Below are 25,191 nucleotides of genomic sequence, written 5' to 3'. Positions count from 1 at the left end.
CGTCAGCCAAGGACTTAAAAATCTGTTGGATTTTTATCTCAGTGTCTTTCCAAGCACCAGGCACGGGCATCCTGTGACTGGTAGCACAGCCCACCCAGCCTGGTGCAGCCAGTGGTACCTTTCCAACAGGTAACACCAGTTTTTTCCAATCTAAGGCAATTTGCACGCCAGGGTGAGCTCCAGGAATGCTCACCATGCTAATCTTCCTTTCAATAATATTGTATTTGTGATCTTCCCTCTTCTTCAGATCATTCCAGATGCGATGCCTTCCTATTCAGGCTAAATCAAATATTTATTGGCGCTGCAGCACAACGGCACCGCTGGGTTGCATCAGCACTTTCTCCCTAAAATGCCTTTTTTGGGATCTCCTGGCTGTCTCCAGCCTCTGCCTTTCCAGCTCCTGTTTTCTCTGTACCAGGCTTAGACTTTGGAGCAAATGTAGAGTGGGGAAAAAGTGGGGAGGGGGGAGGGAAAGAAAGAAAAGGGGGAAATGCTTGGTCACTATTATGGAAAATTCCTTGCTGTTATGGCATGAACTGTCCCAGTGCTTTGGACACCAGACAGCTGGGATGAATATAAAAACATGGACAGTTTGGGTTTGATTAGGGAGACACGGTGACAGGATGGCACTAGAAATGTTCCCTCTGGCTGGGCATGAGCCTCCATGCCAGGGAGGCACTTGGATATTGGGATGAGCACTAGGATAAAATCCTGAATAGATTGGAGCTGAGCTGATTCAGGCCCGAGAGAAATCCATTTTCACGCTGCCAAGTCATAATGGTTATAACAAAAAAGGAGAAATCTTCCTACATGCTCGCTGGGCTTTGCCACAGGACAATGTTTTCTTTCTTTAAGCCTCTCCCGCTCTCTTGGCACGGGCTGGGAACATCTGTGCGGCGGAGTGGAAACTGCTTTCAACAACCCCCAGCCCGCCGCCGGGGCTCGCAGCCCGCGGGCAGGTGAGGGGGGGTGGCAGGGCGGCTCTGGGGGAACCAGCCTGCTCTGGATGCTGTCCATCTCGCTGCCCCTCTCCCTGCCTGCACCTCTACCCCTCTCCCTGCCTGTAGCGCTGCCCTTTTCCTACCTGCACCCCTTCCCCTCTCCTCCCTCCACATCTGCCCCTCTCCCTCCCTGTGTGCACATCTGTCCCTCTGCCTGCCTGCACCACTGCCCCTCTCTCTGCCTGCATCTTTTCCCCTCTCCCTGCCATTTTCCTGCCTCCACTTCTTCCCCTCTCCTCCCTGCACCTCTGCCCCACTCTCTGGCTGTACCTCTGCCGCTTTCCCTACCTGTATCACTGCCCTTTCCCTGCCTGCACCTCTGCCTCCTCCCTGCCTGCACCTCTACCCCCTCCCTGCCTGCACCACTGTCCCTCTCCCTCCCTACCTGCACCTCTGCCCCTCTCTCTGCCTGCACCTTTTCCCCTCTCCTGCCTGTCCCTCTCCTTTTCCTACCTCCACCTCTTCCCCTCTCCTCCCTGTCCCTCTGCCCCTCTCCCTGCCTGCACATCTGTCCCCTCACTACCTGTACCTCTGCCACTTTCCCTGCCTGCACCTCCACCCCTCTCCCTGCCCGCACCAGTTTTATGGCTGAAGGCAGGCAGAGGAATCTCCCCCCTGTCGAAACACCTCCTTCTCCAGCCTCTCCAAGTAGGATTAAATTATAGATAGCAAGCTGAGTTGTTTAGTGCCCCGATTAAAGATGCATGGGGCCTGCCTTTTTTGGGAGTGTGTTTGAGGAGGGACAGCATCAAGGCAGGTAAAAGCTGCTTTTCCAGGGACCTGGGCTCGTGCTGGTGAATAGCCATGAACATGCTCCATCGGTTCAGAACATGAAAGCAGGAGATAACCCCGAGCTGCAGGAACTTCTGCACTTTGTTTGCAGCAATTTCACTCTGGTTTTAATGCATCTGTACCATCCCTGGCTGCTTCACTGAGCAGGTGTCTCCGGGCTCTTTCCACCCATTATCCCCCTGAACTGAGATGCTGGGATCTCCACAGCAAGCACTGAACCTGGGGGTGAGAAGAGGCAGCTGAGCCCTGATACACCAGCACTGAGCAGGGTTTGTGCTGTGGAAACCACCTGAGGCTCCCTCAGGTCAGGCTGGGGGAACTCTGAGGCCTCAGCTGGAAACCAGTCTCACACCTTGGGTATCTCCAGGATCAATAAGCCACCTTCCAGAGCTACACACATGAAGCTACATGGCTTGGCAACAGGGCAGAGCTGGGAGCACCAGCAGAAACCCAGTGTGAGGCAATGGGAGGCATGTCCATGGGGAAGGGTGAGGCTCCAGTGTAAATGGGTCTCCAGGATCCCAACTAGGTGCCAGCAGCCAGGGAAGGCATTTCTAGGGGGACAAGGGGATTGTAGGTGCTTGAGGCAGCAGCAGTTCCCCCCTTTCCTAGTGGAACTCCTACAGCCCAAGTCCTCAGGGTGTGGACACACCACCCAGCAGGGATCTCCACAGAGCCATCACTTGTGGCCACTGGAATTCATCACAGGTCTCCCAAGAGATCCATGGCCTGCCTGGATGGAGATGCTGAGCTGCACCAGAAAAGGAGGTGTCCTCCTTCTCCAGAGGATTGGCAAACACTGTTCAACCTTCAGCTCCCAGTCAGCTGGTCTGGGAGCTGCTGGAGGAGAACAGAGCCAAATGCCATCCCTCCCTTACTGCCCACTGCCTGGTAGAGGAAAGCCTGGGTACCTGGGGAGCAGCCAGGATGCACATGAACAAGCCTTGAAGGACCTGCGAAGTCCAGACTGACTGGACAGAGCAGAGGGCAGCGGCCAAAGGTCCAGGGACCATGTGGAGACCCCCTGCTCCTTGCCAGCAGATCAAGGGGATGCCTCCTGCTAAATCCCGTTGTTTAGGGCTGGGACACCACAATGGCTTTGCCCTGAAGCCTCCAGCAGTATATCCATGCTGTGACCTTCCTTGGAAAGGTTCTGGTGGGCTGAATTCCCCAGGGACTTGCTGCCCCCTTTTAGCCCAGGGAGGGGCTCCTCTTCTCCTGGTGCATCATCCCAGCTCGGCCATGCATTTGGGCACCTGAGGGGATGAGCACCAGGGAATCCATCTCCACACAAGCAGATGCCACGAGGTGCTGAGGCGTGTGAAAACCACCAACAAAAATACGAATTTCAGATGCTCGTGTGTTATAACCCCTTAGTGTGAAGGTTTTGTGCTGAGAACAGGAAGGCAAGGGGGGTGAAGCCTTTCAGTGGTGTCCATGGCCTGAACCTGGGAAAAAGAACTCACTGTGGGGGTGGCATCAGGGGGCTGGAGCCAAATTCTTACTGGTCAAGGGCTCTTATCCCAGCACTGATGGCACAGCTGGCACCCGGGTGTCCCTCCCTGGCCCAACGCCGAGAGCCGATGGCTGTTTTCCCTGAGAGTTGGACAGCACTGAGATGTGTTTAACACAACTTTCTTTTATTTCCCCACACAATAGTAAATAAAGCCATTTCCAAAACCTAGTACGTTCCTGATTCTCACTGATATTCCCTTCATCCTCTCCCCCAGGCCCTCAGGGGCCAGAATTCAACTCCACTTTGACATCTCTGGGGTCAGTCAAGGCAGCGTAAGGGAGCTGGTGCAACAACAGTGCCTGTGCATTTCCACAAGAGAAAATTTGGCAAGATGTGGGGGCTGAGGTGTCAGGAGCAGATGCAGCGGGTGTGCAAACACATCTTCTGCCAGTGACACCTCTTTGCTGCTGCGGATACGACTGGAGCAGCATCAGCTGCCTTTGCCTGGGCATAGACGGGGGCACTGCCATCCCCAGCACACTCCTTATGGCTGATCCTGCACACAGGAGCTGGAGATCTCCATTATCCACCAGCTGTTCTTCATGACTCATGACAGCCTAATGACACATTCCTGCTGTACAACACAACGTGCCTGCTGTCAGGCAGTGCAGAAGGAGGAAGTTGGGACTGCAGCTCGTGTTTGCCAAACACAAGCCGGCCGCTGGCAAGGAGCAGCACAGGTTGCTGTGCATATCTGCTCCTGGAGTTATTCATGTAGGTCACATCCATTTGTACTGCTCCAGGGGCTCCCTGGGGACCTGGGATGTGCTGGTGTGGAGCGTGCAGAGCTCTTAGCACTCATGAGATGTGCTGGGAGGGACAAGGCTGTGCTGGGGGAAGAGGTGCTGCCGAGTTGCCACGTAGCTGAGCACTGCTGGGGAAGCCTGGAAGGTCATACAGCTACCTACAGTCACAACCTGTGGGGTTATCACCACTATTTCCTTTGTGGGAATGTGCCCCAAATCATCTACCCCTACAGCAGCAAGGATGTGATGGCACAGCCTTGTGCATGGACACAGGGGTGAGGGGCTAACGGGGCGTGGTGTGCCACAGGACAGGGGAGATGCTGCTGCTGCCACTGCACCATCACCCTGGGCAGTGACCTGCATCAGCTGCACACTGCAGCAAGAGAACTCAGCCGGTGTCCCTGTCTAAAATCTGCCCTGGTTTCAACAAAGTGACGCTGCTTCCCACCCAAAAGCAATCTCAGCAGGACAGGGTTCCTCCAAGGAACCTCTGCTCCCAGATTTCCAGTCTGGAGGGTGGAAGTCTCAGAGCCTGAGCTGCCTGGCTGCAGCCACAAACAGAAAGTGTGGTTTGGCAGCCACAGCTCTAGAGGGTGACAGTGGCCAGGGGAGTCAGGAACTCCCGTCTCACTTTGCTGCCTCTGGGGCGTGAAGAACCAGCTGGAGCAGCAGGAGAGTCCAGGGCTCTGCTCTTTACAGCCCGGGAGCAGCCACACCAAAACAGGCCTGTGGCTCCCCAGTGGGCACTTGGATCCTCCCCACACCTGCAGTGAAGGTTTGGTGTGATCTGGTGGGGACAGAGTGGCTTTGCTGAGGTGGGGCTCTGACAGACAGTGTTCTGCATCTCCGAATCCTGCACCGTGAGCAGCTGGGGGTGACTCGGGTCTTCAGGGCTGCCTGGTTGGCTCTCACAGGCTCCACTGCTCGTCTGTGTTCCCCCAGCACAAGCACAAACATTTTGCCTGCCTGTCCCACATTCCAGTGGTTGGATCCTGCCTTCCAAACCACAGCGAGCGTTGCTGCCGAGCTTGTAGAACCTGCTGGAGTGTTTATTGCTGCAGAGCATCAAGGCTCAACTCCAAAGGGAAAGAGGAAGGAATGACTTAATTCCTTTGCTAGAGGCTCTGTTAATGAGAGCAGAGATATTTCAGCCAGAAGGAATATATTTGCATAGTGTTTGATGGACAACAGAGGTGCACAGATACCCTCCAGGCCAGTCCAAAATGTTCCACCTTTACTGTGCTATAAGCAGGAAACATTTTTAGTGGCACAAAATGAAGAAAAATGAGCAATCATACCTTTAAATCCTTGTCCTCCTTTGCCTACCAGAACAGCTAATACTGTCAGTACAGGTGTGACACTACCTATTTTGTCACTGCCTGTAAATCATCTTTATTAACTAAAACATCTAAAATCCTTAACATTAAGGACTGCAACATTTTACTGCATTTTAATTCATGACAGAATTCTCACAGGTCTTCAATGCCTGCAAGAGAAATACTCACTTCACTTGATCACTACACAGGCTGCTGCCTACACTGATCTTTAAACAAACAGTATCTTGAGAGCTGTTGCTTTTAATACTAGATATGATATTGAGTAAGTAAAAGTACAAATACCCACTCAGTGGAAATTTTGAGCCTGTTTGAAAAATTAGGCAAGCAACCAGGAATTTGAGTGTGTCTAGCTGGAAACACCCAGGCATTTTTAGAACTGACTGCACTCTCACTCTTGAAAACCAGGCCCCTGAAGAGAGTTTTAAATTGTACACAGCAAAAGAAGAAGCCCCGACATCCTTGTATTCCTTTGAGAATGTGGATTTAAAATCTTGACTCAAAAGAGCTTCCCAGTTAAATGCCAGAGTTGGAGCTGAGGGCTTTTTCCTTAATCAGGACCAGACAAATTAAAATAAACACAGAAGACTGAATTTACACAACAAGTCATTCATTAAAGGCAGGGCGAGAAGGGGGGAGGGAGAAGAGACCACGTGAAAGCAAGAGAGAGCCTACAAAACTGAGCAGAGATACAAGTCAGGCTGTGCCAGAAGACTATCAGGAAAGGTGGCAGTAACAACATGTAAGTGTTAGAACAACAGCCAAGATGATTTTCAGAAGTGATGAAACCTTTCACACCAGTCTAAAAGGAACAGCAGATTCATAGATGCCCTGAAAAAGTCAGACCTGTTTAGTCAGTGCTATAGGGGCTCTCTGGAGAATCTGATAAATGCATACCATATAAAAATAGTGTCCCCTCTTATTGTAAAAATGCTTTAGAATTACCTCAGCTGTAAGAGAAAAGGATCATTTGGACTGGCTGGGGAATCCCAGACCAGACCACCACCACCTGGAATCCCAGAATCCCAGAGTAGTTTGAGTTGGAAGGAATCTTACAGATCATCTCATTCCATGTGCTGCCATATGCAGGGACACCTTCCACTAGACCACTAGCCCTGTCCAACCTGGCCTTGAACACTTCCAGGGACAGGGAGTCCACAACCTCTCTGTGCCAGTGCCTCACCACCCTTGTATTAAAGAATTTCTTCCCAATACCTAATCTAAACCTTCCCTCCTTCTGCTGAAGGCCATTCCCCTTATCCCCACAGACAGGGGAATACTCAGACACTCATTTGATTTGGGCAGGGTGGGATACATTGCTTTGGGCATTATGGCAACAACCACTTCTTTCCAGCTGAAGTGCAGAGTCAGTGCCAGGACAGTGCTCAGGGTCTGCACCAACAGTGAGCTCTGGCCAGCAACTGGTGCCAGGAACACAGAGGGCCTTCAAAATGCTCTTAAGCAACATTCATTTACCAGGTTAATCGAAAAGAACTGACAGTAAATCCGTGGGTTTTAGCTAAAGCCAAGGTACACAATCCCACAGCTCCCCTGTGCAAGGGCTGGGCTCCCAGAGGAGATGTCACACTGGTGGGGAACATGTGAGCCTGAGGCTGGCTGGAGCCTGGAGTCATTCCTGCTTGTAACCTGACAGGCTGCCAGGATTCTGGAGTAGGTCACTCGAACAAATCACTGGAGTGCACGGAGAACACCACTGAACTAAAGGAGGAGCAGGGCACGAGGAAACCCTGCATTCCCCAGAGAGGTTTGAGCCCTGTCTTCACCTCTACATTACACCTTGCAAGACTGAACCTCAACATCTCCCCAGGCTGAATCACAGCCCTTTTCTAAGTGGTTTTCTTCAGTGGTTCATTTTATTTTCCCCTTTAGCTGACCTCTCCTTTTAATTTTTTCTTTCCTTTCTGAGATCCTGGCTTCACTGCTCTGCCTTTCCTGGTCTTGGCATGACCTCCTCTTTTCTGGTTTTACCCACCCCCTCACCTGTGACAAAGTGTGCCCCATCTGATGTGATGTCCAACCCCACTGATGGCACCTGGCACAGACCCTTCCACTTCTCTGGCACTTCCCAGGAGCTCATCTGGAGAGCAGAGCAGAGGGAGGGCTGTGCATGGAGACCCCACAGACTTCAGCCCTGCTCTGTAACACAACCTTCTGTGGGGGCACAGGAGTTTCACCACGGAACAAGCCCCAGACTTCGTGTTTTGGAGTTTCTGCAAACAGAATTCCTGCAGTTTTTCTCACCATGGACTATCTGGTACCCTTCAGGATGGCAACACACACATCTGAAAGAGGACTGGGGTCAAATGATTTGTTTTCTTATAAAACAACTGCAAAACACCCCCAAATGAGAAAAAAGCAATAGGGTCAGAACTCAGACTTTGTCTGCCTGAACTATCTCTGCCTGTGCTGTACTCAAATCTCTCTTTCTACCTGGATATTTCTCAGGTCCCACTCTGAGGTCAGAAGCCTTATTGGGGTCATCAGTTCTCTCACCCATCACAGCTGCCTTGTGACACTTTTGCTCTGCTGTCATATGAACTAATCTTTTTCAATCCTGAATGCTTTCTAGGTGCTCTTCACTGCGCAAAAGCTTCCTTACCCTCACCACAGTGCAGAGAGTTTGCAGATCTGCAGTAGCTCAATGAGAGTCATAAAGTCCTGGAAAAAAGAGCTACTGGGAAATAGGAAATTACCTGTTCCATCCTCTTGGCCAAGCAGGATCCATTATGAGACTTTTGACAAATGTTTGTCAAAAGTTTTCTGAATTGTTCTTAGCACTGAAGGTTCTACCCTCCCTGACTTGATTGTTTTTTCCAGTAATTTCTATTTCCAAATGCTCTTTTTCCTCTGCTTCTCGCTATGAGATATCCCAAATAGGGCACAGTGACCCAACAGAGACATTCCCAGCGCTTTAAGTGCTTTGCAACACTCATCTGTCTCCTTCACAAGATCCCACATGCTGCACATTCCATCAAGGCTGGTTAGGACACAATCTTGGTTGTCCTTCTTCGTCTTCACTCAGGACACAGCAAAGAATCCTGCAGAACTGCCTGCCCTGATCTCCCAGACCCTCCCCTGAAAATCACCAGCAACATCTGCTCTTGTACCACCTGCTCCTGACTGAGCTCAGTCAAAGGCTTTTCTCAGCTCTTATTTCCTCTTATAACACGTACTCACAACTCAAACTCAACAACTGCCCCTATTTTCCTGTGGGTTGTTCACAGCTGCCTCATTACACTTATCTGAGTTCTTCAGAGTGTGATCCACTTGGTTCAGAAATCCCTGACCATTAACCCCTCACCTTGTGTTTGTCATATTCTCACTCTTCCATGCTTCAGTTTACTCATTTCTGGAGTAGGAAAAAGCCTCTGGTCCAGGAGATATTTCCAGCGGTGCCTTAAAGAGCAAAGCTTCTGAAATGGAATATAAAAAAAGAGCTGCCTGCTATTTGTGCTCCACATAATGCCAGAAAGTAAATACAAACCAGCTCTTTAAATCTTTGATGTGAAATACGTGCCTGAAAGCACCTCTTCTCGCAGTGGTGGTAACAGCAAAAATCTTTCTGCTTTGAGGGCTTGATCTTTCACACCTTCCACTTACTGCCCCACCAGGGCCAAACTTCACGAAATCCATTCGCTTTTAAATTCCAGCAAGGTCAAATCCTGGGGAAAATGTAGAGATTTAGACACTGACAGAAGCAGAGAGAGCTGACTGTCCACATTTCCCAGTCTGATGCTGAGTTAACTACAGGATCTGGGTCTCCAGCTCCCACTTGATGAATGTTCAGAGCATCCAGGTCCTTCAAGTGGCCCTGGAAGTGGCAGCTTTCAGATGACTGATTTTGACAGAACCATTCCCATCTCAGAACAGGTTTTTTTTGTGTTTCCAAATGAACACTGCAAGTGCTCCCCTGCAGTTCTCGTTTCTGTTTAACCAACCTTTAGCTTTAATTCGGTCTCAGCTGCCTTTGTCAGCTCAGAGATGAACTGAGCAGAGCCTGTGCCAGTCTCCGTGTGTGAAACAGAATCCAGGTCCTCATCCTCCACATCCTCGAGAGTTAATCACCCGAGCTGCTTTAATGTGCTTTTCTCAGGAAGGGCTGGAGTGGCTCATCATGTCTAATGTCTTTATGCAGTGAGACAAGGCACTGCTGCGTCACTGCTCCACAGGAGAGCCGAGGTGCACAGTGACTCACCAAGATGGCTCATTGATTAGGACACCAGCCCCAGATTTGGGAGCCCTGCCTTCAATTCCTCCCTCTTCCAGACTTCACCGTGCCCTCACCAGCACAGCACGCTGAACCCTTAATTTCAGGGCACACAAACAGAGCACTGAGCAGATTAATCACAGCACAATTAAGTGTTTGGCTCTCACCAGAATGCAAGGAGGAAGCCAAACCAAGCCAAGAAACTGAACATGAACTTCCCAGTCAAATCATTTCTTTTGAATATAAATAAAACTCCTCTGCTTAAATTATTTAAATGTTAGGAAAGGAGTGTCACTTTAACTGACTGAACAGGGTCATTGCTTTATGAAGTTGCTTTATGAAGTAGCTGAAGTACACGGTGTTTGTTTCGCATGGCTGGAAATAAATTGTTGAATGGCACAGGTATGATGCCTACGACATGTTTTCTAACTTTATTGTTATTTGTATTGGAATGTTTCCAAAATTGTATTAGGAATGGAGTGCTATTATATTATTAGAGTCCAATTAACACCTAACCACAGAGTACCATCCCAGAAAACTGGGAAGTCACCCAATAGAGAGTACAGTGATATAAAAGGAACTTTGTGCTGTGAAATGAATTCATACAGGTCACTTTGGGCAGGATGAGGAGCTCCAAAGCAGCTACAGAAAGAAAATCTGTGCTGGAGCACAGTTAGATGGAGGCTTGTAAAGGATGACTAAAGCAGATAAAGCAAATACAGAGGAGAGACAAATGAAGAAAAAGGATTAAGAGCATATTCTGCATTAGAAGGATTTCCAAGACTACTAAGGCTGAAGAAATAGTTTTACATCATGCCCCCTGAGATTTGCACATATCAAAGCCAGTGTTTTGGAGCTCAGACCTTTGCTGAAGTGGAAAATGAGAACAGCTCACTCTGACTCTCTGTGATGAGAGCACAGACCTGCTCCAGGGTTTTAAGCAAAAATTTCCTGCCCTTCACCTCCTCCACTAATGATCCATTTACAGTCACTTGTAGCAGCAATTCCAAGCTACAGGCACTGTCAATCACATACATTGACTGCCCAGTCTCTGCCTTCAAGGCATGGATTTTCCCATGATTCCAAGCTGATGAACATAAAGAAACGGATTATCCAGGCCCACAGACTTTCCTTGTATTATTGTCTCTTTTTCCTTTCCTAATGAATCCTATTTTAATTAAGCTTATTAAGCTTTTATAAGGCCCACCCTGCTAGGTCACCAGTGTACATGTGAAAACCTCCCTGCTGCAGATGAGCCCACAGAGTGATAGTCCCACAGAAACCATTAAAATTTAATTCCTTTTTGATTCTGGCTGTGGACAAATTGTTTGGTAGCAGTGGGGGGAGATGGGATCTCTGCTCTAGGACTGCAGTGGGTCCTGTGGCAGCAATTTGCACATGGCAACGGGGAGCAGCTTTACACAAAAGGTGCTCTCCATTCACCACAGGTCTGGAAACCACATCCAAAGCCAGGTCTCCAAACCTTGTCTTCCACGTACACCACAACCACAGCACCAGGACACTGAGGGCTGTGAGCAAAGTTCCTCGGAGCAGCTGCCAGCAAAGAGGCCTTTGGGTCAAGTCATGAGCTGAAGTTAAACCCATTCCCAATTTAATCCTCTCTTCATTCTAACATACTGATGTTTATTTAATTTGGCAACACTTGAAGACTGAACTCATCTGCCTCTTATAGAGTATCTCTTACAAGGACAGGCTGGGAGAGCTGGACCTCTACAGCCTTGAGCAGACCTAACTGAGGGGATCTTATAGATCTCCATCAGGGGCTGCAGGGAGGGGGCAGAGGATGGACCAGGCTCTGCTCAGGGGGGCCCAGCAATGGCACAGGAGGAATGGGCAGGAATTGATGCCCAGGAGGTTCCACCTGGACAGGAGGAAGAACTTCTTTGCTGGGCAGTGACCCAGCCCTGAACAGAGACCAGAGAGGGTGTGGAGTCTCCTCACTGGGGATATTCCAGAACAGTCTGGTCACAATCCTGTGCCATGTGCTCCGATTCTGGGATTCAAGTATGTGTGCTCTGGCCTGGCCATTACCTGAAACATCTCTCTGGCCATCCCCCATAACCTCTATGGCACTGCAGGTCGTGTTGGAGATGTTGATTCATAACACACCCCAGGTCATCATGGCTGAGCTTCGCGAACGAAGATTTGGGAAGGCTTTATCCACATTTGTTACAGGCACGTTGGTGACTTATGAGGCCAATACGTGACAGACATATCCGGTTGCAAAAGGCACAACAGAAAGACTCCTTAGATGGTGTATTCCGCAAGACACGGTTCTTCCTGCGTTGCCTTTTCTCCTCGAGAGTGATCCTGCGTGTGTTCTCAAAGGCTTCCGCAGCGTTATGGATGCTGTGTCTCCAGGCCTCCCGATTTGAGGCCAGAGTGGACCAATTATGGTGATCAATAAGGCCAAGGCTGAGATGTTGTTTCAGGGAGTCCTTGAATCTTTTCTTCGGGGCTCCTCTCTTGCGGCAGCCAGTGGCAAGTTCACCATAGAGCAAGATCTTAGGGAGGCGGTGGTCCTTCATCCTGGAGACGTGCCCTGCCCATCGCAGCTGTGTTCTCATCAGCATGGCCTCTACACTTGTGACTGCTGCCACACAGAAGCAGCTCTGCAACGTTTAACATCCTGCTTTGCAGATGCTGCTGAGCTCTTTGGGCTGGAAGTCAGCCTAAAGAAGACAGAAGTTCTCCATCAACCTGCACCTCAGGAAGTCTTCCATCATCCCCATATCACCATTGGCGAATCAGAGCTCAAATCAGTCCAGCAGTTTAATTACCTAGGTAGCCTCATCTCCTCGGATGGTAAGATTGACGGGGAGATAGACAACAGGTTGGCAAAGGCATACAGTGCTTTCGGAAAACTCCACAAAAGAGTATGGCGTAATAAACACTTGAAGAAAAGCACAAAGATCAGTGTTTACAAAGCCATAGTGTTGTCTACTCTCTTGTATGGTTCCGAATCATGGGTCATCTACCGCCACCACCTGCGTCTCCTAGAACGCTTCCATCAACGCTGCCTCCGTACAATCTTAAACATCCACTGGTCAGATTTTGTGACCAATACATCTGTTCTTGAGCAAGCAGCAGTCACACCCCAGGTAGCAGGTAGTGAACAAGTCAGGAACTCCTCTGGGGAATTCAGAGAGAAGATGTGATGAGGAGAGGCAATAAAAAATGCTTCTTTCTTAGTCAGATCTCAGATCATCCTTTGAAGCTTTGCTGTTTCTAACATGCACCTGTAACCTTCCCAATAGGGATCACCAGGGTTAAGACAAAGGCCTTTCACAAAAAATCCCCCCAGTCTGGCTTCTACTCAAAGATTCGTTTTAAGGAACATTGAAAGTAAAACTTAAAAAAATATTTCTACCTTTACAATCACAGAATCATTAGGGTTAGAAAAGCCCTCTAAGATCATCGAGTCCAACCATTAACCCAATGAGTTTCCCTTTTTGGATGCTGTGACCTGTATTTCCCACATTCAATCTCAAAACAACTTCACGTGTTGTGTATAACAGACACAGAAGTGGGTGTAGAGGTGCTGGCTGCCCAGATTTAACATCAGGGAGGAAGAGCAGCCTCACATTGTAAAGATGTCATTTTTTATCTTGCTTACTGGATGATTCCTATTCAGCATCGCTGAGGGCAACAGAAACGGCGGCAGGAGCCTGTTTGTAACACACTTGTTCTACATGTTTGAATAAAAAGAGACCTGCCACGTTTCAAAAGCCATGGGGCTGAATGCTTTGAAATCAGCTCTGAGCCACACATCCCAGGGATATGACAGAAAGGAGAACCTAGAAAGTACCACAAGCTTTTGTTCGACATCCCCGTCTACGGCGGAAAGATGAACCAGGGCAGAGAAAACTGGCACAACAAAAGTGTGGCCCCTTTCAAGCCCAGTTTGTGTGGGTGCTTTATAAAGTAGGATAACATCTGCAATTCAAGTATTCTGAAATGTCAGAACAGGGAAATGAAGCCTGTATTTCCCTCTCAGCAATATTCTCTGTTCAAGAGCAGTTGGCAGATAAAGATTCAAACATCTGTGCAAGGGTGTAGTCCTGTAGTGCTTACAACCATCCCTAAATCCAGCTCATCCAGGTACCTCTGTGGCACAGGTGCACCAGTCAGGGATATTGGCATCAGAGCAACCTAAAGCTGCAAATGATTCACTTGTTACATTAGAAGGATGTGGATTTTTCAGGCTGGTAACATCTTACACTGTGCACTTTGCTGCACCTTGGTAAGGTTTGATCCTCTGTGTCATGTCAAGAAGTGATGTAATAATAACATGCCAAAAATGAAAACTTTCATTGGGATCAAATTCTCATCCAAGGTCATTTTGGATGGAGCTCTGAGCAACTTGGACTAGTGGAAGGTATGGTTGGAATGAAATGATCTTTAGGGTTCCTTACAACCCAAACCATTCTAGAACTCTAAGAGAATTTGTTTTCTGAGAGAAAACAACTGATCCATTGTGTTTTTTTAAATAAAGTGTCATGATCCTACCATACAGAAGAGGAGATGTTTGCTGTCCATCCATGAGACACACCAGGATGCCCAGCAGTTCTTGTCACAAGCCTAGAATTTAATTCAACGTGTCACGTTGTCAAACAAGTAAGTGATGCTGAGACCCAAAAAGGCTCTTGGAGCAGCTCTGTTAGCCAGATCTCAGCTGATGTTATGGGGGCAGTAAAGCTGACACCTCTACAAACTGCAGAAAAGCAGAATTTCGGGTTCCCACTGCTGGCACCCAGAGAGGCCCCAGTGTCAGAGCACCAACCCTGGGAGAAAAGGGGGAAGTTGGCATCGCTGCCATAACACAAATGTCAATAATTCCAGTCTTTTTATTAGAATTCTTTCTGTAGATCAATGATTTTTCCAACTCTCAAGCTGAACTGGCTCCTGCTTTCAGGCAGCTGCTCATTGTCACCCTTGTGTTCACTGGGAGGTCACAGGACAAATCATCCTGTCAGGACTTCAACTGGTTTGGGGTTCCTGTTGGTTAAAAGAGGCTTGATATGTATCCTGACCTTAATTGCAGCTTACTGAAACTTCTTTGCCAGCCAGAAGCATCCCAGCTAGTCACAAGAAAAAACCAATGTCATTGATGCTTCCTTGTGACAGGCAGGAATCAGCTCCTCTTGAAACCCAGTGTAGTTCATTCAACAAATCTGCCACTCATTTGTCCCTGCAAAGAACTGGTCACCCCATCCTATACATGTCAGGGAAGTTACAGCACCCTGAACTTGAATTTTCCTGTTAAGAGATAACTGAGGTTTGGCTTGATATTGACCTCAATGTACTTATTTCCCATCTCCTCTAGAGGGTCTTGACCTCCCTCCTTCCCCAAAAAGCTCCACGTTTGGCTGTGATATCAATATGCAAGAACATGGTCAGGACTAACATTTCATTCCCTCACCTGCTAATATTTTACATGATCTTGCCTGTCCCACCTGCCTGTGCCAGGGTGTGCAAAGGTAACACTGCAGAGACTTTGTTTTTTGGACCAGAGTCTAATGGCAACAGCTCCTTGTTGATATTCTTGCTCAAGTGCACTTCAATATCCCGTATTCAAGAATATTTCCAGACAGCTTAGGTCTTTGGGGAATAGTTTCAATTGTACAAGGCTAAGCTGGCAGGACTGTGCACTGAAGCTGGTTACTCAAGCAGTGCAAAATGAATTGCTGTGAGCCCGACTCTCAAATCCCCCGTGAAGTGACGCCTGCAGGTTTCTGTTTTGTAGGCAGAGAAAAGCCTTGCACGTACTCCAGCACTTCCAGACACGTGCCCACCCAACCAGCAGAGCCTCCTTTACAATCCCTCCTCCAACAAACCCTTTCTCAGCTGGCAAATCCTGCTCTTTCTTAGCTGGGGTAAATAAGAGTAATTCTGCTGACTGCAACAGACTTGGGCCACTTTGCACCATTTTAGCATCTGTCCTAATACCTGAAAGGAAAGAACACTCACTTAAATGAGGGATGAGTAGGGCAGTTCACCTCTGTGCAAACACAGGCTGTAATTCTCAGCCTGCTCTCCCTCAGCTGTGGAACCACACTGGCCATTTTGTCTGTGGGACTGCAATTCTGATGCTTATTTGGATTATGCCTTAGGTAAAAACAAGTGATTCTTACACTGTGTCCCTTTGGGGGAAGCATCACCTCTGCCCTCCAAGCTCACTTCATCACTCTGGAGGTGGAATCTTTTACAGAGAGCTCCAATCCCTCCTCCAGTGCCAACTGTTGTGTTTCCTGTCTTTAGCAGAAGCAAAGCTGTGATTCCCTCAGAGAAAACAGGATTAAAGCACAATTGGATGGGATTGGAGTCTCCTTGCTGCTGCAGCCAATGCTGAACAGCATCAAAGTCTCTCCTGCCCCTGGTGCTGGTATTTGTCATTCAGCCATGGCTTTTTCAGTGTTCTTGGACTGACCTGGGCTAGAGAGTGACTCTCTAGAGGGAGAAGAGAGGAGGGAGTTATTAATTATAGTTGTATATGAACTATTACAGTGTAAGGAGCAAGTAAATATCATCACTGTGGGTCTTTCAGCACAGCAGGGATCACTTATGGTCCTAAAAATCCTTACCTCGTTCCAGCAACACACACATTTTATGTCAGTGTCTCCACTTCTCCTTCCACTGATTCTTTGTCTCTCAGACATGAAAACAACAGAGGATAAAATTCAGCCTCAGCATCCTTTCCTAGAGCTGCTTTTACTGCAGGTCCTCTGTGTCCCAGGCCCCTCTCCCTGTCTGAAGGATGCAATCTCATCTCCTGCCTGTCAGTAATTAATCACATTTGTCACAGAAAAGCTTTGAAACGAGTCAGCCCATCATCAACACGGGTGTCTGCTCTTTCCTAAGATGAGGAGAACAGCAGGTCAGCCATTAGGAAGAGGAGAAATGATTTTCCACAGATAAAGTACCAGACTATAGCAAAAAAATCCAAACCAACCAGCAAATAACTCAAACCAGTCCTTAGCCTTGTCACAAAATTTGAAGTATAAGATGAAGTCTCTGCTTCAGTTCTGTCACCTGTGAAGGAATATTGCTCTTCTGTACAGAACACAGCAGATTAACTTCAAAATCTGAGAGACCTCAAAATAGGCTGCAAGTGGGGTGAAACTACTTCTGTGGGGTTAAGTCATAGAATCACAGAATCACAGATTGGTTTAGGCTGGAAGGGACCTTAAAGCTCATCTCATTCCACCCCCTGCCATGTGCAGGGACACCTTCCACCAGCCCAGGTTGCTCCAAGCCCCATCCAACCTGGCCTTGGACACTTCCAGGGATGGGGCAGCCACAGCTTCTCTGGGCAACCTGTGCCAGGGCCTCCCCACCCTCACAGGGAAAAACATATTCCCAATATCCCTTCTAACCCTGCCCTATGCCAGTTTGAAGCCATTCCCCCTTGTCCTGTCACTCCAGGCCCTTGTGAATAGTCTCTCTCCATCTTTCCTGTCACTCCTGGGAGGCCACAATCAGGTCACCCCAAAGCTTCTCTTCTCCAGGCTGAACAGTCCCAACTGTCCCAGCCTTTCCTCCCAGCAGAGCTGCTCCATCCCTCTGCTCTTCTTGGTGCCTCCTCTGGACTCTCTCCAGCAGCTCCATGTCCTTCCTGTGCTGTTCCCAGGGCTGGAGCAGCTCTGCAGGGGGGTCTCACCAGAGCAGAGGGGCAGAACAACCTCCCTGATATTCTGAAATCCTCCCTGAAATCCTGATATTCTTACTCAGAAAATTATCCCTCCTGTCAGGGCAACTACACATGAGTGATACGGAAAATAGATAACAAAAAAGGGAATAAAGGAGCTTTATGCCATCAGAACTTGGACTGAGAACAAAGCTCTGGCACGAAGCAAGTGCATACAAGAGGCAGAGACCAGCTGGTGGCAGCTCCAGGCTCCCCAGGGTTTGTGAGGAATCTGGTGAGTTTGACATTTTAACTTGCAATATAAACTCCAGCAACATTTGCCACTACCTGGGTTCACGGACAGTGCTGCCCAGTGATTCCCATTTTTTCACTCCAAACCCAAGCTCTATGTGTGAAGACACCATTTTCTCTTTGGTAAAGTGTTTTCTCAGAAAGAGAAATGACCTCTGGTATTTGTTGTTGTGAAAGCATGAGAAGGGAATTCTCAAAAAATAATAACAGAGATAAATCAGAGTAATTCTGCATTTATTCTTAAAAAAACAATCACTGTCATGTGCTTGGTTTGTGATTTTTGAACAAATACAGGTGTCAGCACTTCCTGATAAAGTTTGACACCTAAGCAGCACCACCCAGTATTCCTGTCCTTTCCAAGCATTAATCCATCCTAATCTCAGCTAATTTTCAGGATTAAACACTTGCAGAGTGTTTCAAAGAATGAAAGCTGGGAAGTGTTGATTTTCTGTGTGGAGGGAACTGAAGCTCTAAGGAAGGGGAGAGAGGAAGGGAGGAAAGAAGGGAAACCAACAGGGCCATTGGGCTCTGGAGAGGTCTGATGAGTTTGGAAAAATTACTTTGGTTCAATTATAAAACTAAATAGAAGTAAATGATTGTTTTTAAAGTCTTGCTTATAGAATCATAGAATTAGGGAATGGTTTGGGTTGGAAGGGACCTTAAAGCTCATCCAGTCTCACCCCCTGCCATGGGCAGGGACACCTTCCACCAGCCCAGGTTGCTCCAAGCCCCGTCCAACCTGGCCTTGGACACTTCCAGGGATGGGGCAGCCACAGCTTCTCTGGGCAACCTGTGCCAGGGCCTCCCCACCCTCACAGGGAACAATTTATTCCTTATATCTAACCTAAATTTCCTCTCTTTCAGTTGGAACCCATTGTTCCTTGTCCTATCACCCCAGTTCCTGAAGAAAAAACATCACCATATAAGTAACTGGGCATTCCAGTGCTGACATTCCAAGCAGCTCTTCACCCACCTATGCACCTATGCACCCACCTATGCTTAAGGAATATTTGAATATTTACCAAACACAAGAATCAGGTAAATGTGGATGTCAGGGGAAAAAAAAAAAAAAAAAAAAAAAAAAGAAGAAATAAAAAATAATTCCTGATTTGTAATTTAATTGCACTGGATTTCTTCCTTGGTCTGCCTCCAGCAGTAGCACTTCCAGAGCCTCCTGTAGTATCAGGACTGATCCCTGTGAAAAACAGAACCCCCAGCGAGGGTTTCATGCCACACTCCCACAACACCAGCAGCCAGGAGCCAGGCTTCATGCAAATATTCTCTAAAGCAGGAGAACAAAGGGATCCTTTCTAATCAGAAATGTGATACACAGGCAGAACTGTTTCTGAACAATGTATTTAAAAATTTCCTATGAGGTGCTGGCAGCCTTTTGGGAGTCCTCTGTTATCACGGGCCCATCATCTGGCTTTTGATGTGCTGCTTTGCAGTTTTCCCTGTAAAAGGCTCCCACCTCACATGCCCTTTGGGGTTGGCATTAGGGCAGGAGGTGGCATTTGAAATCAAACCTATAACTACAGAGTTTATCTGATTGCAGCTCCCTGCTGCTTGCTGATAAATCAGAGTTTTTGCAGCACTGCTTTGATTTGTCCAAGGTATTCTCTATAGTTCTTCACTTTGAGAGGGAAGAGGGTATTATTAACACAGAAAAAAACCACCTTAGAATGGACAGGATTCATTGCCAGGCTCATAAAATCATGGTTTGGATTGGAAGGGACTTAGAAGACCATCCAGTTCCACCCCTGCCATGGGCAGGGACACCTTCCACCAGCCCAGGTTGCTCCAAGCCCCGTCCAACCTGGCCTTGGACACTTCCAGGGATGGGGCAGCCACAGCTTCTCTGGACAACCTGTGCCAGGGCCTCACAGCCCTCACAGGGAAGGATTTCTTCATAATATCCCATCTAAATCTACCCTCCTTCAGCTTAAAGCCATTCCCTCTTGTCCTGTCGCTCCAGTCCCTCTCCAGCTCTCTTGGAGCCCCTTCAGGCCCTGGAAGGGGCTCTGAGCTCTCCCCAGAGTATTCTCCTCTCCAGACTGAACGCCCCCAGCTCCCTCAGCCTGTCTTCATAGAGTTCATCAGAGTCTGATTTCAACATTAACTTGATAATTGTGCTTCTTTCTTGTCCAGGCTGTTCTTTGAATCCCCACGAGTAAATGGCTTTAAGTTGCACTTGTTATTCAAGCAGTCAAGCAGTTCACATTAACGATGCCATGAATACCCTGGATGCTGCCAGAGCTCTTGTAGATGAAACACAGAGTCTATGTAGGAGGTTAAAAATATCACCATTCATTATTTACTTCTTGCAGAACGAAACCACTGCTTTGAAGTACGATTATAAATAAAAATACCAGCAAAAGTCCCGCCCGCCCGTTCCCTCCCCTGCAGGGATACTTGCTCTTTGTCCTGTTCTGATCTCTTGTGAAGTTCTTCAGCACCCTATGAACTCTTCCAACACATCTTTAAATATATATATATATATATTTTTTTATTTTGCAGTGCAAATCAGCTCTTTCTGAAAAGGCATTTGCAGTCGTCCATCCCACTTTGCATCTGCACTTAGAGCTGCTTGGGCTGTGACAGGGAACAAAATTAATTTGGTTGTTTATTCCAGTATTTATAGACATTACAGAAACACACTTAAAGTTAATTCCATGTAGATGGAAAACAAGTTGCATCATCACAGCAGTGAAGCGTTCTGCCACTCCCCTTCAAAACAGAAACAAAGAAAACTTCAGATCAAGCCTAAAAGATAAACACCTTCTCCTATATCTAAAGGCAAAGTTCCTTTAAGGTTGACCAAACTTATTTTCAATAAACATCTTCTCCTCACCCAAGCAGATCTAAACCCCTTTTTTTAAAGATAAGCTCATCTTGGGGTGGCTGTGGATTCCAGGTTTAGAGTTTCATGCTGTGCCATGGGCTCATAATTCCCTGGTGTGATGGGTGAACAAGGTGTTCAGAGATAAAGGATGATGTTTGGTCACTAAAATGCATCTTTTTAACACCCGATCCCTGGAAGTGTCCAAGGCCAGGTTGGACAGGGCTTGGAGCAACCTGGGCTGGTGGAAGGTGTCCCTGCCCATGGCAGGGGGTGGGATAAGATGATTTTTAAGATCCCTTACAAACCCAAACCAGTCTGTGATTCTGTGATCTTTGCAGGTAAATTGCAACAAAGGGATGAAAATGGTTCTGCAGGGAGGGAGATTAGGACAGTTCCACCATTGGAGGCTCCAGGTAGGGGGAAATTCCCTCTCAGGACAGGCAGTACACATCCCAAAATCCACCTTTTGGAGCAGCCATGCCGACCTGGAGCAGCAGGACTCAACTGAAACTGCAACTGAAAGCAGCCATGGGGCAGGAGACGTGAGAATTTTCATCACAACTACCAATACCTGGTACATCTTCAACAAAGACTCCCCAGACGTCCTGTGGAATCACACAGCTCTGCAGGGGGGAAACAAAAATCAACACTTCTCCCAGAGTTAGCAATACCTCGTGCCAAATTGTGTGAAAACAAGGATGGAAACACTTTTGTTTTGATAAATGCCACGGCTTTGGCTCGGAAAAAAACATCTGCAAAATGTCTCTTCTGTCACTGAAGGGAATTTCTGCCATAAGACATTAGATGCTACGTGCATTCAGAGAGGACTTGTTGACAGCCTCGTGACAAGGTATTATTTGTATGCAGAGATGTGGGAGGGGAATCACAGGATGGAGTTAGGGAGCGAAAAATGGAAAGCACAAAAATGGATCTGACAGGAGTGAGAGACAGAACTGTACCAGTTTCTCACTGACTGCAGCAACAGGTTTGCCCTGATGGATCTCCCATTTAGGGCATTTGGAAACTGCATTTGGTAAGAGTGAGGGAAGAGACCAGAGAGGAAGAAAGGAAGAGGGGAAGGGTTAAAAGCCTGTCTTTGACCAAAAAGTCTGTTTTGAGCAACAGGGTAAAGGAGGAGATTGGAGGGACTGTTTGTTGTTTCCACCCAGTGTGTCTCATTTTCTCTCCCTTCTTCCAAAATGGCCAGTGTTTTGTCTTTAGTGGATGTCACCACATAACACAAATAAAGTGCAGAGAAGACAGATTAATGCCCACCAGCTGCTCTTAGTGGGGATAGTGACAGATCACAGAATCACAGAATGGTTTGGGGTGGAAGGGACATTAAGGCTCATCTCGTTCCACCCCCTGCCATGGGCAGGGACACCTTCCACTAGCCCAGGTTGCTCCAAGCCCTGTCCAACCTGGCCTTGGACACTTCCAGGGATGGGGCAGCCACAGCTTCTCTGGGCAACCTGGGCCAGGGCCTCCTCACCCTCACAGCCAAGAATTTCTCCCCAGTGTCCCATGTAACCCTGCCCTCTGTCAGTCTGAAGCCATTTCCCCTTGTCCTGTCACTCCAGGCCCTCGGAAATAGTCTCTCCAAGCAGAGAGATCTCATCAGCCTCTTGCATACCCAAAGGTCCTGTTTTCCTTCATGTTTTCTCTGCCAGAAGCTATGGCAGATGAAGCTCACAGTGCTTCAAATGTCCCTTCCACAAGCAGCAGGACCCATGGATGTGCTTTGTGATAGAACCCCTCCCAGCATGGACTGAAGTGCCATCAGGCTTCGAGCCTCTGCTTTTCTCTAAGAGGCTCTAAAACTCTTTCAACCCCAAAATTGACGCGTTCTTGTCACTTAATGTATACACAGAATGGAATTTCTTACATTCCTACAACGCAAGTGATTAAAAAAATGAGTAATAACTTCTCCAGTCTTCTGGAAGACATAAACATTGACATATATTTCAAAGAATTCAGTGGCTCCAAGTTATCCCAGAGATGTGAGTATGCACTTGTAATCCAAGAACCATGACATTTGGAATGGGCATGAGTATGGTTTGTGTGTACACGTGTTGGTACAAGCAAAGGTCACTGGGTTTAGATAAACAAGTCCAGAGTAGGTTTTTCTTTGGGGTCAACTGATGAATTCATCTGAAAGTTCTTGTTAGTTTTGTGTTTGTTCTCAAGCAAGTTCTGCTGCTTTGTAGGAGAGCTTCCCCATGGCATCCCCAATGGAATATTTGGGATTTCTAGCTTCATTGCTTCCCATGCTGCTTGCTGATCATCATGGTTGCTAAGTGAATTATAGGGTTCATAGATTCATAGGGTTGAAGGGACCTTTAAAGGCCATCCTGGATGGCCTTCAGGATATGCCATGGGCAGGGACACCTTCTACCAGCCCAGGTTGCTCCAAGCCCCGTCCAACCTGGCCTTGGACACTTCCAGGGATGGGGCAGCCACAGCTTCTCTGGGCAACCTGTGCCAGGGCCTCCCCACCCTCATTGTAAATAAATGTATCCTAAGATCAGGTTTTAATTTTACACCACAAAATACATTCATCCTCATGCAAGAAAGTTCTTCAGGGAAGTGTTTAAATCCCTCAAGTTTTACTCCCTCCACTGGGTGTAGACAGAGAAGTTACAGGAAGTCTTATATCAATAAATAAAGTGAAATAAGAACAAGTGCACTAAGCTGGTGCTGAGGGTCCATCATCAAAGCTCCTCCACGCAGAATTATCTCCAATGAAAGGCCAGAGCTCCTTATTTCAGAGACATTCCTGCCTCAGGATCTGCATTCTGAGACCCCTGAGTGCCAATTATAGACAAAAAAGGCTAAGTTAAGAGAACTTTGGGGTTATGAAGTCAAGCACTTCTGGGGTTATGAAGTCACAGAGCAATAGAGTCAATGTACCCTGAGCAACCTTGTTTTGCCCCAGTTGCACACCGGCATTACAATAAACTAATTATTTTATCTATTCTATCTTCTTCAGTAAAACCTCTCTCTCATCAGTGGTAGAATCAGGATTTCAAAAAAAAAACTTCCTGAAGGGAAGGAGGAGGAATCATATGTGGAATGAGCATTAAAATCGAGTTGTTGATTTTTGGGGTCTTTTAAGTCTTTGGAGTTTTTCCAAAATCCTCTTCCTGTGGCAAATAATGATCTTGGAAAATTTCAGCCCAGATGATTTAATAAATCTGTTAGATCTGAATATAGACCTTATAGCAGTTGGTGTGGGGAAAACCTCTCAAATAAGCACTTCTGCCATTCCTAGGAATATCTTCTGCCTCACTCCAGCTAATATCTCCCTAAAAAAAAAAAAAAAAGCAGCTCAGGAACTAGTCCATTTTTATGCTCATTTTTAACTTTTTATGACTTTTACCAGATTTAGTATAAAAGAACTCTGCAGGATGACACATGAGATTCAGGAAAAACCCAAATTCTGAGTGAAATGAAACCCAGCAAAGCCAAGCCAAGGGTCTCAAACTTCAGGATCGAGATTGAGACACTCACAAAGAATAAATAGCACAGGAAAAGGGTTCATCTGTGAATCAATTTTGTGATGCTCCTGTGGAGGTTGCCCTACTTTCTGCTACTAACAAAGAGGAGGATAAGGAAAAAATTCAAGTTGCAGAGCTGCTCCTCACCAAGACAATCTTCTTCTGAGGCTCACAGTCAATCATCACCTTGTTTGTATTTCACTTTCAGAACCTCACCACTCCATGTGCCAACTGAAAAATAACTACCATCATCTATAATCGATAGGAAAGCATAAAATAAAGGAGACTGTGGTCTACATAGCAAGACACTTGTCCCAGGTCTAGCTCTGGGCTGCATAAATAGCTTTATTTATTTCAGAATGTTACCAAGATCTAATCAGAGGGGATCCAGCCAATGTTTTCACTCAAAGATCCACAACACTGTGGAACACGAGACATTTCCTAACCAAATCTAGGTAATATTTTGAAGCAAAAGCGGGATTCTCTGGGTGTGTGACTAAAAATATACACTGCCTCTCCTCATTTCAGCATTCAAAACTCTCTTTCCCAGGATAATGAAACCGTGGGAGACCATCTGTCACGAGCCAGCACTTGGTAACTTCCCGGGCATCGCCCAGCTCTAACTGGCATTTCTAGCACTGCTATGAGAGTTTGTGGGTTTTCTCTCCTCTGATGAGGATCTCTCAGTTCAGCCAGATTATTTTGGCTGAAACTTGCCTTTAACACACGTGGCCACTCTTCTCAGTTTCACTGTCTGGCATTTGGTTGGTTGGGTTTTCCTACATGAAATATCCAGCTCCCACAAATGGTCCCAGTGTGTCAGGAGATATTAGTTGTGAGGCATAAATAGGTTTAAAGAAGAAGGAGTCACACAGAACTATAACACTGTGGGATTTGGTATGTTGTTTGCTTGGCTTTACGAGCATGAGAGACTGGATTTGCTGAAGCCTCGGGCCACAAGCTCTGTATTTACACCTAGAGATGTTTTCTGCTGCAATAGATTTAATTTTCTCAGTGATTTCCCAAGTAGCTGGTACAGTGCTGAGTTCTGGCTTCAGTAAGAGAAAAATATTGTTACCACACTGATGTTTTGGTTGTTGGTAAAGGATTTTTATCCTAAATGTCAGGCTTTTTTAGTTTCCCATGCTCTGTCAGGTGCACCAGAAGATCAGGAGGATACAACCATCAGCAAAACTATCTCATTCCAAACGCCCTGCCATGGGCAGGGACACTTTCCACCAGCCCAGGTTGCTCCAAGCCCCGTCCAACCTGGCC

The 25,191-nt window shown here is 47.3% G+C and overlaps 1 long non-coding RNA gene across 1 annotated transcript; it reads right to left on the bottom strand.

Annotated features, from left to right (window-relative positions):
- Positions 1 to 19,632: 19,632 nt before the first annotated feature.
- LOC116796262 lies at positions 19,633 to 23,286 on the bottom strand. The gene is made up of 3 exons (XR_004360303.1): positions 23,107 to 23,286; positions 20,905 to 21,042; positions 19,633 to 20,169 (listed from the first exon to the last, which is right to left on the bottom strand). It is a non-coding gene; the product is annotated as an uncharacterized LOC116796262 (long non-coding RNA).
- Between the last annotated feature and the right edge of the window lie 1,905 nt (positions 23,287 to 25,191).

Source organism: Chiroxiphia lanceolata, chromosome 19 (assembly GCF_009829145.1).
Source record: "Chiroxiphia lanceolata isolate bChiLan1 chromosome 19, bChiLan1.pri, whole genome shotgun sequence".
In the NCBI taxonomy this organism is placed as follows: Eukaryota; Metazoa; Chordata; class Aves; order Passeriformes; family Pipridae; genus Chiroxiphia; species Chiroxiphia lanceolata.
The sequence above is the reverse complement of the archived record's forward strand: the minus strand, read 5'-3'. Positions and strand labels throughout refer to the sequence as shown.